This window comes from Podarcis cretensis (assembly GCF_951804945.1).
Source record: "Podarcis cretensis genome assembly, chromosome: 5".
Classification (NCBI taxonomy): domain Eukaryota; kingdom Metazoa; phylum Chordata; class Lepidosauria; order Squamata; family Lacertidae; genus Podarcis; species Podarcis cretensis.
The window spans coordinates 92,636,062-92,650,565 of NC_137174.1; the positions used below are offsets into that span (position 1 = coordinate 92,636,062).

General features: G+C 44.2%; 1 protein-coding gene and 1 pseudogene across 13 annotated transcripts in view; both read left to right on the forward strand.

Moving 5' to 3' along the window:
• Positions 1 to 14,504, forward strand: part of LOC307217112 (uncharacterized protein) — a 479,205-nt gene that overhangs the window by 321,424 nt on the left and 143,277 nt on the right. The gene's annotated exons all lie outside the window — the stretch shown is intronic.
• LOC307217464 (small ribosomal subunit protein uS7 pseudogene) lies at positions 5,950 to 6,681 on the forward strand (annotated as a pseudogene). The gene has a single exon. The product of its transcript is annotated as a small ribosomal subunit protein uS7 pseudogene (transcript).

Below are 14,504 nucleotides of genomic sequence, written 5' to 3' on the forward strand. Positions count from 1 at the left end.
CCTGAGTGCTCACTGGAAGGACAGATTCTGAAGCTGAGGCTCCAAGACTTTGGCCACCTCATGAGAAGAGAAGACTCCCTGGAAAAGACCCTGATGTTGGGAAAGATGGAGGGCACAAGGAGAAGGGGATGACAGAGGACGAGATAGTTGGACAGTGTTCTCGAAGCTATGAACATGAGTTTGACCAAACTGCGGGAGGCAGTGGAAGACAGGAGTGCCTGGCGTGCTCTGGTCCATGGGGTCACGAAGAGTCGGACACGGCTAAATGACTAAACAAGAACAATAACAAGGACCGTGCCAGAGCCTCACGCCTCCTTCCCAAAGCCTGGCTTAAGCTGGCACTGTGAGAATGGGGGGTGGGCATCAAGTGTTGACCTTGCACAGGGCAGCAAATTACTAAGGTCTTTGCCGGTAGGCATAGGGAAGCAGTAGATGTGACTCAGGATGGGGTTATACAATCTGAAGCCCCAGTTTCTTTATGGTACCTACTGAAATCTATTTAGGGCCAGTGGCAGACTTTGAGCTCTCAGATTTCAGCAGCACCCTGTGCATCGCTAAAATTTGCCCCCCCCCAGCCTCTTGCACTCCATTATAGAGCATTATTGTGGCACCCCCTGCAGCATAGTGCCCAGTGCAACCGCACTAGTCACACTACCCTAAAACCACCTCTGTTAGGGCAATAGGTAACAGACAGTGAAGAGAGCACCCTGTTTGGCTGTCTGCCTTTTCTTACTTTGCATTTCTTCTCATCTCATACCGACTGTCCTGTTGGAACCTGGGGGTAAATCACCCAGGTTCTAACAGGACAGTTTAGGCTAGTTTCTACTCACAGTTTCACAGCCCTCTCTGTCCTAACCTCCTGACAAGCAAGAGCCAATTATCACTGATCAGTGATACATTCCAGCTTGATAAAAGCACTCAGTGTGCAAAGCAGATCCAGTGAGAGATATGGTCTGGAGAGACTCCCAAGGGCCAGATAGAGAAGTCTGGAGGCCACATTCAGCCCACAGTCCTCAGATTCCTGACCACAGACCTACATGTCTGCTGTCATCTCTCACGTGGATCTGAGGCCTCCAAGGTCTGAGCTGATGCAGACTGCTGCACAATAGCAATATGTATACCATCTCTCCTAACACGTTGATACAACCCTTTTTAGAGGGTCAGAACTTTTGGAAGCTTTCATGAGAACTAATTTGTCATTCCCCTCTCTCATGACACATAGAAAAGACTTGTGTAACATATTGGCTATTAGGACTTGGATTCTTAAAATGGGGAGTGTGGGAAGGTGGATGAGAAAATAATTACAACTGCATTTCTTTGGCAGTAAATGTGCTGCGCGCTCTGTAGTTCATCTCTTAACTATGTATCATTATCCACTGAGGTCTCCCTGGCTTTCTGTGTGCCCAACATTGAATCCATTTCTTTCATCTGTTAGAAAGTGGCTATATTGTGTAGTAAAACTTATCCTTTTGTGAGGCTACAGAAAACATTCCTAAGCTCTATGGCCGCCACCCTCTTAAGTAAATAGCTGCAGCTCTGTTCTTTGCAACTGCCATGGCACCTATCAAAAGTCAGTCCAAGTGGTGGATGTCTAGTGGCTGTCCAGGAACACTTGAGAGGTTAAAGACTTTGAGAACTGAGAAAGCAACTTGAAAAATGTAAATGAAAGCAAGACAGCTAGTTCATTGTCTTTCTTTCTCTCTCTCTCTCTCTCTCTCTCTCTCTCTCTCTCTCTTTCTCTCTTTCTCCCCCTTCCTTTCTTCCTTCCCTCCCTCCTCTTTTTTTTAAAAAAAGAGCAAAGTGCTTTGTGATTTCTCTGTGAAATGGGTGCCATGTGGAATCTTGTTACAAATATATAGTTCCAAGGGGAGAAAAATTGACTTAAAGCACATTGTGAGAGCTGCTTATTGAAGCATCAAGGACCTATGGTTCAGAGTGTCGTAAGATACAGTTTTTCCTGCTGGCATTGCTGGGAATAAACAGACACAAGACACTCACGCGTAAAGTTGCATGCACTGCTTGTCATTACCCATGAGGCATGCTGTGAAAAATAGAGTAATCATCTCACCAGTTCTAGTGGGTGAATTGCTCGGCTATAATTGTGCGGTATGTCTCATCTTCTACTTGCTGAGCAAGGAGAGCGTCTCCTGTACATGGTAGAGGCTCCTGTTTCCCTAAATGAAGCTCATGGGTTGAATGAAGTTTTCCCCCCTCACCAGGCTAACTTTTTTGTTGGTTCCTTTTCTTCATTGCTGGGTCCTAGGGAAATAATCTGTTTGCACATACTCAGCGAATTAACTCGTACAGTGGTGCCCCGCAAGACGAACACCTCGCAAGACGGAAAACCCGCTAGACGAAAGGGTTTTCCATTTTGGCGGCGCTTCGCAAAATGAATTTCCCTATGGGCTTGCTTCGCAAGACGAAATGTCTTGCGAGTTCCTGCGGGTTTTTTCCCCTCCCCCCCTTTTCCTAAGCCGCTAAGCCGCTTATCAGCTGATCCGCTGATAAGCTGCTTAACAGCTGATCGCTAAAAGCCGCTAAACCGCTAATAGCGCTAATCCGCTAAGCTGTCAATGGGCTTGCTTCGCAAGACGAAAAAACCGCTATACGAAGAGCCTCACGGAACGGATTAATTTCGTCTTGCGAGGCACCACTGTAATTGGAAATGAGCTAGGGTCATTTCTTCCTCCAGGGCAATATGATGAACCCTCCCTTGCATACCTCTCAAGGTTTGACAGAGGAGAATAATTACTTCTCAAAAAAATAACATTTTCAAATTATGAATATTCAGTAGAAACTACTACTGTTATGAGTCCCACTTCCTGCAGACAACAAACTGGATAATACCAGCCAGGGCCAGCTGGCCCATAAAGTAGGGTAGCCGCCTTGGGCAGTGGATCTGGACCCCCTGGGAGGTGCAGCAGATCCACCTGTTGCTTCCTCTGCTGTTGTCTCCTCATCCTTATCCTCCACCACCTGCTCCTCTCATCCCAATGCTGATCTTCACTTTCCCTTTTCATTCTGAGGCTGATCTTCACTCTCCACTTTCTTCTTCACTCCCTGCTTTAATTCTGATGCTGATTTTCACTCCCCATTAAAAAAGAACTGTAGAGACACATACCGTATTTGCAAGTATTGCATTTGGCTGAATTGTGATGTACCTGCTGCATTGCTTGTTCACTTTGTTTTTAGTTGTATTTTCATGTCTTTTAGAGCCTGCCTTGTGCGGGCACTGTGTTCTGAAAGACAGGTTTTACAAATAAAAATCTTCTAAATAAATAAAATCATGCTTTGATTGGCTGGTGGAAGTGGAAATGCTTTATCTGAACCCTAGGGTTGGCCCTACCATTTGTAGAGTGAGACAGCTGTCTCAGGCAGCAGATGCTGAAGGGTATTGTTTAGGGACCGCTTTGTGAGTCCCACTTGTCCTGCCCTACATTCTCTGTTGTTGTCCTTAGGTGTAGTGAAGAGAATATGTTGGACTAATCTAAGAAAGTTCCACATTGGAATGCTGGCAGGTCTCCATATGCAGACACTTCATTTGATTTCTCATAAGCTGATTATTCAATATAGTGATTTACAGCTGAATGTGAGAGCCAATTCCAGGGGTGGAGCTTGATAATATAGAATTCTGTGCGAGGTCAAAATTTGGCACCACCGCCCAGCTATTGTGCTGCCTTTTCAAAGCCAACTAAGCAAGGCTCTGGACTTTGGGAAGAAGGCATGAGGCTCTGGCAGCATCCTAGAGCCCTTCCGTCTCCTTTTCAAAGCTGAGCAAGTGCTAACTTGGCTTTGGGAAAGAGGTGGGAAAACACCCCTTAGACCCTGAACCCTGTGCAAGGGAACTGGTCACACTGCCCTAAATCCACCTCTGCCAACTCTATGGAAGAGCCTTATGTTGGAGGGGATGGGTGTTGAAAAAAAAGTTCTACTTGTGATGTTTGATCCATGAGTGAACCATATTTCTGGATGGAACTCTTCTCACCAAGAGCATTGCACCAGACTCATGATAATTTGATTGCACATTCTGTATTTGGAGAATATTAGCATATTTAGTTATTTTCACAAATATGGAAATTGGCATGTCAACCCAAGAGACTCTGATGCAAATTAAAACAGAACAGTGCTAGGTTAAAATATGGCTGAGGGGTTGTCCTATTTTAGTTTGCATTTTGAAGCTCTTCAGTGGTTTTTAAAAATCTGGGTTCCAATAAATCCTTAGGTTCCTTGGAAGTTACAGATTGTAAACTCACATTTCTTCTGGTTGTGTGTGACTTTTGCCTCAAGAAGCTGTTGTAAGGTCTGTCACAGTCGTGTATAAAGTAATTCCATATTTTGCACCATGATTATAACATTGTCCATATCACTCAGGACCCCCTCAACAGCCCCAAATTCTTTTCTTTTCTTTTCTTTTCTTTTCTTTTCTTTTCTTTTCTTTTCTGGAAGTGCTTGGAATTGAAGTGATTCTGAAGGGTAGTATTTTGAACTGGAAACACCCAAAGGGAATATTTTTATTTTATTTATTTATTCAAATTGTATACTGCTCTTCAGCCATAGACCTCAGGGCAGTTCACAGCATAAAAATACAAGATAAAACACAAAATAAATAATAAAAACAAAACAGTAATGAATTTTGTTAGTTTTGTTGAGCTTTCTGTCAATGAAATTGGTCAGAATCCACTGTTGGCATCTAATTTAGAAAAGAATTTGGACTTGCCTTCTCAACTGGCATGGGATACGGTTCTCTTCTATATTTCAATTGGGAATAATCAACACAGATCCATACTTTCCCACCTCTTACCAGTAATAACCATTGGACCACACCAATCTGTGGGATCACCAACAGGTTCAGTGACCTCCATTTCCACTTCTTCCAGCTTTTTAAAGAGTGAAATTGGCACTTGTCTGGAAACAAATATGGAAAAAAAATGGAATTTGGTTTCAGATTAATTTTATTTGAAGTTCCTATCCAACCCAGACCCTGGAAGAGTGTGGGATAGTCTGTGTGTGGGTTGACTGCTGACAATGTTTAATGCCATTTATCCCAGCCATTTAAGCAACACCAGGCCCTCACATGCTCTGAGTCTTAACAGTCTTAGTCAGTGAGATAACTGTGACATCAACTCCAGCGTCTAGCTTACATTCAACTGGGTACCCATCCACATTTGTTTGTGCTGCCACACTCTCATTTTAACTACTGGATTGTCTGCCAATTATTCCAGAAAGTAGTTATTTGTTGTACTGTTACACCTGCAAAGCATGCTCCTGTAAAATGTCTCATTTACATGCAGTTGTAGCAAACAGAACCTTCTGGTGGACAATTTTCCATTCTGGGTTTTTCTGTTTCACCACTGTAATTTTCCCTTCCTGTTTTTTGGTATGCCTGCTAAAATTCGCCGTACCTCCCATTAGCAGCATATGTGGTGGGCCATGGAGCTGACCTTCTGACACTGGCATCACTGCTGCTTACTTGCACAGAGCTGGGGCAGGGCAGGTTGGTGGTGAGGTTAAGGGCACTGGTGGAACCAATCCAGCACTCCTAATACAGCCCCAGCCTTGCTACTGCCTTGTCCCACCCCAGCCTGATAAGCAGCAGTGACACTGGTGTTGAGAGGGTGGGTCTTCCCCACCACACATGCTGCTATTAATACCTCTGAAACTCTTTGTTGTGGCTTTTCCTTCAGCATATGAACACTAGCTACCTGCTGCCATTACTGCCATGGAGGTCTAATTGTTGCTACCTAACTCTCTCATGGTGCCTCACAGTAGTGACTAGAGAAGGGAGAGAGATTTGATTCAGTTCTCATTTAAAGTTGAATCTATCAAATCTGCACTTTCAGAAACAACCTGAAAACTGGAACATAGCAATCTGTTGAAATTCTCACCTGAAATTTTCAATGCAGTTCTCCAACCAAACGAAGTTTATAAATATATGGGGAAAGTGTGCATAAAAATGAATATATTAACTTTTCTGCCTCTGCGAGCAAGCGGGACACGGGGAGGAGAGCGAGGTGCCTCCATAATGACTGACTGGGAGACAGTCTCTGCTGTGGCAGAGACCCCTGATGTCAAGTTGTTTGGGAAATGGGGCACAGATGATGTGCAGATCAGTGACATCTCCTTGCAGGATTACATTGGAGTGAAGGAGAAATATGCCAAGTATTTGCCACACAATGCTGGGCGCTATGCTGCCAAGCGCTTCTGCAAAGCCCAGTGTCCTATTGTTGAGCGCCTCACTAACTCAATGATAATGCACGGACGCAACAATGGCAGGAAGCTCATGACTGTGCATCATCAAACATGCCTTTGAGATCATCCGTCTGCTCACAGAACCCCCTTCAAGGCCTAGTGAATGCCATCATCAACAGTGGCTCTCATGAAGACTCTACCCGTATTGGTTGAGCTGGCACAGTGAGGAGACAAGCTGTTGATGTCTCACCTTTGCATTGTGTCAATCAGGCTATCTGGTTGCTCTGCACTGGGGCTCATGAAGCTCGTGAAGTTGCCTTCTGCAACATAAAGACCATAGCTGAGTGCCTAGCAGATGAGCTGATCAATGCAGCTAAGGGTTCCTCCACCAAGAAGAAGGACGAGTTGGAGCATGTGGCCAAGTCCAACCATTAAGAGCTGCTGCTGCTGCTGCTGGATATCCAAAGAAAATAAATTCTCATTTTCAAAATAAAATAAAATAAAAATATGAATATATTAGTGAAAATAACCTGCAAAAATGGGTTCATTAGTCTATATCAGTGGTTTCCAATTAGAGGTCCAGGGATCCCTGGGGATAGGCAGAACACACCTAGGAAGTCTGTGGCCCCATCCCTTCCCCCTCCAAATTATTTTTTGGTCATTTTTGCATGGTAATATCACAAATTTTGGAGGGATGCAGGTGGTGCTGTGGGTTAAACCACAGAGCCTAGGGCTTGCTGATCAGAAGGTCGGTGGTTTGAATCCCCGCGACGGGGTGAGCTCCCGTTGCTCGGTTCCTGCTCCTGCCAACCTAGCAGTTTGAAAGCATGTCAAAGTGCAAGTAGATAAATAGGTACCGCTCCGGCGGGAAGGTAAACGGCATTTCCGTGTGCTGCTCTGGTTCTCCAGAAGCGGCTTAGTCATGCTGGCCACATGACCCGGAAGCTGTACGCTGGCTCCCTCAGCCAATAAAGCGAGATGAGCGCCGCAACCCTAGAGTCGGCCACGACTGGACCTAATGGTCATGGGTCCCTTTACCTTTACCTTTATCACAAATTTTATGGTCTGTTTTAGTGCTGTGTGATTTTTCAAGATATTGGTCAAAATTGGTTTTGCAATCACACCACGATAGTGATTTTGACCTGGCAGTATGCAGCAATATATCACTTCTCGGCAAGGGAGAACAGGGCAGCCAATTTCATGGCACTGCCAATATTGCATGATAATCTCAGCCGATAATCTGAGCTGCCTTCCCTCATGCTGAGCGAGACCAGGGCAGCCAATAATGCTGCAGTTTCCCCTCACGCTGAGGGAAAACAGGGCAGTCCGATTGTGAGGTGCTATCTTCCCCTCACACTGATGGAGAACAAGACAGCTGATCACCCTCACTTCAAGGCCTGTGGCGTTACCTTCCCCAGGCACTGAGACAGAACAGCTTTTCTCAGTTAGAAGGAAAGCAGCCACGGTGGATGTGCACCTTTCTGGCTGCCCCACTGATGCACCCCCCAACCCCTTCCACTCAAAGCATGTGGTGGAGGTGACTCTGCTTTCTCTCCTCCCCCCACCCATCCAATTTCTGTGACAGCTCCTTCCCTCATCCCCACACCTGATCCCTAATTTCAGACATTGTGATATATCAGAATATCACAATGTTTAGCTGCTGATATATCACAATGTTGAAAACCAGATGTCACTCAGCCATACTCTGTTTTTTAGTATTCCTAAAATCCTTTGTTTATTAGGGGCTACACCACATTTTATTCAAAAAAATTGCTTTGCAGAGGTAACTAGCATAGAGTTATCAAAATTTTCAAAAGTAGGGGGTCCATGGCTTGGCTTTTGAGAAATCAGGGGTCCTCAGTAATAGCTAATTGGAAACCACTGGTCTGCATATAAAAATGTGTTTATTGGAAGAAATTTGCATTAAATGCTGCAGAATTTTTATAAAGATTTAAAGTAAACAGCAGCAACAATTTTCTCCAGAAATATGGAGAATGGAATTTAAGATTGGGGAAATGAGCAACTGATGTTTGTTTTCTCCTGCTCTTGAGGGTAGGGACTCGAGGCAATGGCTTCAAGTTATAAGAAAGGAGATTCTGATTAAACATTTGGAAAAACTTTCTGACAGTAAGAGCTGTTCGGCAGTGGAACAGACTCCCACAAGAGGTGGTGGACGCTCCTTCCTTGGAGGTTTTTAAACAGAGGTTGGATGGCCATCTGTCATGGATGCTTTAGCTGAGATTCCTGTGTTGCAAGGGGTTGGACTAGATGATCCTTGGGTCCCTTCCACCTCTATGATTCTATGATGAACTGAAATTGGCAGATCCTTCCATCCCTGGGAGACTTCTTTTCCTAGGTGAGTTTCCCACCTAATTGTAGTTGTTCAGACATCTCTGGCCCCCACAAACGTTCTGTCCCTAAACATCTTGTCATGAAAGCTCAACTGCATACTATAGAGGTAATAAAATAATCCATGAGTTCATTTTCTCTTTGCAAGTGTGAGTTTCCCCTTCGTAAATCACTATATATGTCAGAGTGAAATCTTCTTCAATACCATTATTCCCTATATAATATTTCTTTAATTCTTCCTCACTGAGCTGGAATGATAACAGGATATCATCTGACTCACTCTCCATTAGATAAATCATTGTGTTAATCTGCTCCTCTTCTGGTTTGCTGTTTAACTCCTCCTGAAGGCACAGGTTCATAGTTAGGGCATGCTGCTGGACTCAGTCGTGAGCATGGATGCTCAGGTTTCTGTGGTGGCCAGGAGAGCATTTGCACAGTTAAAGCTAGTGTGCCAGCTGTCCATCCCTTCTGATGTCTGATTTGGCCACAGTGACACACGACACCCTGTTGGAATTACTTTAGTGCGTTCTGTGTGGGGCCTGCCTTTGAATAGTGCTCAGAAACTTCAACTGGCTCAAAGAGCTGTAGCCACATCGCTGACCGGGACTGGTTATAGGTATCATACAACTCCCTTATTAGCTGCACTGTTTCTGGGCACAATTCAAAGTGCTGGTTATGACCAATAAAGCCCTACATGGCTTAAAGGTAAAGGTAAAGGTACCCCTGCCCATACGGGCCAGTCTTGACAGACTCTGGGGTTGTGCGCCCATCTCACTCAAGAGGCCAGGGGCCAGCGCTGTCCGGAGACACTTCCGGGTCACGTGGCCAGCGTGACATCGCTGCTCTGGCGAGCCAGAGCCGCACACGGAAACGCCGTTTACCTTCCCGCTGGTAAGCGGTCCCTATTTATCTACTTGCACCCGGAGGTGCTTTCGAACTGCTAGGTTGGCAGGCGCTGGGACCGAGCAGCGGGAGCGCACCCCGCCACAGGGATTCGAACCGCCGACCTTTCGATCGGCAAGTCCTAGGTGCTGAGGCTTTAACCCACAGCGCCACCTGCGTCCCACTCCTACATGGCTTAGGTCCAAGCTATCTGAAATATGGCATTCCCTCATATGAACCTGGCCGGGTTTTGAAGTTTTCAATGGAGGCCCTTCATTCAGTCCTGCCCACCCGCACAAGCATGCTTGGTGGGGACATGGAAGAGGGCCTACTTGGTGGCTTCTGCCAGATTGTGTCCCTGCCTCCCTGGAGAAGCTGGTCTAGCTCCTTCCTTGTTGTCCTTCCACCTGCAGCTGACAACCTTCTTATTCCAACAGGCTTATAATGCAAGGGGTGTTGCCATGCTGTTTTTATTGTAATTATTTGTATGTTTTAAACAGATTTTATATGTGTCTGTAGTTTTAATTATATTAATGTTTAATTGTCGTCCCCCTGTTTTTAGCAATTCTTTTTTTTATCTGTATGCCACCTTGATTCCTGTCAGGGAAAAAGGTGGGGTATAAATAAATATATCATCATCATCATCATCCTATCTAAAGCTATTCAGAACCCCTCAAATCTGTACCTCCATTTGGGCTAGTCACTGGGGGTTATAAATACAAATAACTGAGCAGATTGGGCTGCCATTGTCTCCCTGCCTAAAGCATAGGGCTGTTCTATCTCTTGGTTCTTTCACTCATTCTTTCATTGTGGGTGTGTGGAATCTACAACACTGTTATCATGTGTTACCAGGGGTCCTTGATCAAGTAACAGTACATTCTTGTTGTTGTTGTTTAGTCGTTTAGTCGTGTCCGACTCTTTGTGACCCCATGGACCAGAGCACGCCAGGCACTCCTGTCTTCCACTGCCTCCCACAGTTTGGTCAAACTCATGCTGGTAGCTTCGAGAACATTGTCCAACCATCTCGTCCTCTGTCGTCCCCTTCTCTTTGTGCCCTCCATCTTTCAACATCAGGGTCTATTCCAAGGAGTATTCTCTTCTCATGAGGTGGCCAAAGTATTGGAGTCTCAGCTTCAGGATCTGTCCTTCCAGTGAGCACTCAGGGCTGATTTCCTTCAGAATGGATAGGTTTGATCTTCTTGTAGTCCATGGGACTCTCAAGAGTCTCCTCCAGACCATAATTCAAAAGCATCAATTCTTTGGTGATCAGCCTTCTTTATGGTCCAGCTCTCACTTCCATACATCCCTACTGGGAAAACCACTGCCTTGCCATGGCAAAGGGGCTTGAATAACTCAGAGAAGCTATGAACTATGCCGAGCAGGGCACCCAAGATAGACAGGTCATAGTGGAGAGTTTTGACCAAACGTGATCCACCTGGAGCAGGAACCGGCAAGCCACTCCAGTATCCCTGCCAAGAAAACTCCATGGACAAAGACAACAGGCATATAAAAGTACATTCTTAGCTCTTCCTTATTCTCCTTCCAAGCTCCATCCCACCCTCTGAACCAAGAAGTTCCATGCCATTCTGCATGTCATGCTAGCCAAGCTGTTGTAGTATAATGGCTATCAGTGTGAAGACTGGAATGCTTCACTTCAAGTTTCACCTCAGACTGGAGCATGCTACTGGGTGACTTCAGCAAGCAACTGCCTCTAAAACACACCCTTCCAATATAAGGGTAATGATGTTGGCCTACCTTTGGGTAGTTTCATACATTATGCAGCAGTAAAGTCCAAGTTTGCTCTTGAGTATACACTTGACAGCCGTAGCCAGGAGTCCTCGTCATGTTCACCAATATGATATACCAGAGAATATATCTTCAGCTGAACCTTTAGAACATCTCAGGTACACTTACAGAAAGGTAACGAGTAAAGTGCCCTTTGTAGGTTGTTGTAAAGATAATTACGATAGCATCTGGCCAATAGTTTGAGCTTTAAAAACCTATATAAATACTATTATTATTGCTACTAATGCATTGAAAGCCCTTTGTCCTTTCCTCCTCCTACCATGATTCTTCCTCTTCTGTTTCCCACTTTTCTCTCAACTCTTCTGCGCTTCCCATAGCTTTATAGTTGCTCCTTCAGTTTAATGTTTGTGCCTTTATTAGTCTACTGAAACTTTCAGGCTTCTAGCCTTGTCCCAACTTGTGTTTAGATTGTAGGCTGATCTAAAACAAATTTCATAAATTATTTTTTCCCTTAATATTGTAGAAACAAAACCAATGATTGAGTCAGCATATTATGTATCTGCCCTTAACGGGACAAATTAGTGGAGAAGAGGCTAAGAAATCACCAGCAAAGTATTATTTTAGGTGTAGGTAAGGCCCGCTATATTTTAAATGGCCTTGACAAAACTAAAAATGGGAAGGCATAAATCTCAAGGAAGCAAATAAGAGGAATGAGTGCCTAATTGCTGTACATTCTGTTCAGCTGACATACAGATATCAGGACAAACATTGCTAAGAGCATCCTGACAGCAGTGACAAAACAATGCAATTGAAAAAGACAAACTAAAAGCTTGTTGCTTTTAATAGAAGCAGCAGTAGAATGAATGCATTTATGTAACATATGTTAGTGGTGGTTTTTTTGAAGAGGTTGTTCCATAGGTTCTGAAGCATGGTAGTTGGAATGCATCATCCACACATACATGAGAACCATGCAACTCCTATTAATTTTAGTGGAACTTGCACACCAAGTGGTTTATGCCCTGGACTCCAGTGCCCACTTCTCCAAAGGAAGCAAGCCCATTAAGGGACAAACTTTCTGTTATGTGCAAACAGATGCATTTAAATTACAACAGCTGATTCTTCTAGTGAAAAACAGAATCAAGAGGTGGCCATTTTCAGTGGCAAAGTGGTGGGGTGCTTAACCCTTGCCTTTTCCCACCTGCACTTTTCTTCTAGTTCTCTTTTGAAAAATGCCCTCCTCTCCTGAAGCTGCTTTTCTCTATCAAAAGCAGCTGCCAAGGTTTAAAATACACATCTTTATTCGAACATGTCATTTGGCCCTAAGTATTCCCCCTGTTTGACTGCTTGAGGAAGAATGAGCAAGGGACTATTACACTTCTGTAGATAACAGAAGTCTGTTTTTTCTCTCTCTTTGAAATTCTCAATGTATTCACTATAAGAGTACTCTCTGTTAACATTATCAAATAAATGTATTTTGATTTTGTGCAAAAGTAGCCTAGTATGTCTGTCCAAAGCTCAAAATATCTTTCTCACAAATTGCTTTTTTAAAAAAGGAAAGAGTTGGCAAAATACAGAAATTCCCCTTTATTCCTTATTTCTAAGGAAATAATATTGATGCAGCTGGTCCCTGAGTGCCTACTAGCAGCTGGTGAATTCAACAATCTCTTCTCCAAGATTGTGCACTGTCAGTCAAAGCTCTTGGCCCTACCTCCTTCTTGTTGCCTTCTTGTTGCTTTCCAATGTCACCTCCTTAGTCTTCTCAAGACAAGAGTTCTAACAGTTCAACTTTCATAGAATTGTAGAGTTGGGAGGAATCCCAAAGATCATATAGTCCAACCCCCTGCAATCTCAGCTTGCATACGTGAATGTTGACCCACCTCTGTTTAAAAACCTCCAAGGTAGGAAAGTCCTGAAGGAGTCCATTCGTCTGTTGAACAGTTCTTACTGTCAGAAAGTTATTCCTTATGTTTAGTTGGAATCTCCTTTCTTGTAACTTGAATCTATTGGGTCGGGTCCTTAGCCTGCAGAGCAGGAGAAAAAAGCTAATTTCATCCTTCCGTGTGACAGCCCTTTAGATATTTGAAGATGTCTGTGATAAAGAACAAAGACATGGAGGAACTAGCTACAAAATTCAAACATGAAAAAAGGGAAATGTGTCAAATACCAGTCTAATCCATATGTTCCGCCCCCACCCCACCCCAAAATAAACCAAATTTTCATATCACACTTCTGAAAACAAGTTAAGAAACTTACTCACCTGTTCTTAAACCAAAAGTAAGAAATTGCACTTTGCCTACAAATGCTGCAATACCAGATCAATGCATGAAGGCATCTCACTTGCCTTATTCAACCACAAGAACTGATGTTAAATAACACAGGCTGGATCAGGTGTGACAGGGTTATGGAGTGTTATGGAGAAGATTTCCTTCTCCTCAAATTTAAAGATCTAAAGCTGATTTATGTTCTGCACAATGCCCTCACCACGCAACTATTGAAAATAACATGCTTGGAAATAGGCATCACTTTGGCTGCCACAATAAGCAAACAGAAGTGGGCATGGAGATAAAGAACACATGCCACCATCACCACACAGCTGGAGAATCACCAACATAACTTGATGTAATAATAATAATAATAATAATAATAATAATAATAATTTTTATTTATACCTCACTCTCCCTAGCCAAGGCCGGGCTCAGGGCGGCTAACAAGCAATAATAAAAACAAGTTGAATGAACACAACTTAAAAACAAGATTAAAATACAACATTAATATATTGAAACATTAATATATTAAAATGCAGCCTCATCACAAGAGGAGAAAGAAAAAAGAAAGAGGGGAGGGAATCAAATTGGCTCCAAGCCAAAGGCCAGGTGGAACCACTCCGCCTTACAGGCCCTGCGGAAAGAAATCAGATCCTGCAAGGCCCTGGTCTCATGAGGCAGAGCATTCCACCAGGCCGGAGCCAGTGTTGAAAAGGCCCTGGCTCTGGTTGAAGCTAATCTAACTTCCTTAGGGCCCGGGACCACTAGGGTGTTGCTATTTATGGACCTTGAGGCTCTTCGTGGGGCATACCGGGAGAGGCGGTCCTGTAGGTACGAGGGTCCTAGGCTGTGAAGGGCTTTAAAGGTCAAAACCAGCACCTTAAATCTGACCCTGTACTCCACCAGGAGCCAGTACAGCTGGAAAAGCACTGAGTGAATATGCTCCCATGGCAGAGACCCCGTGAGGAGCCTCGCTGCAGCATTCTGCACCCACTGGAGTTTCTGGGACAGCTTCAAGGGCAGCCCCATGTAGAGCGAATTACAGTAGTCAAGCCTAATAGTCTGTGTTTGCAC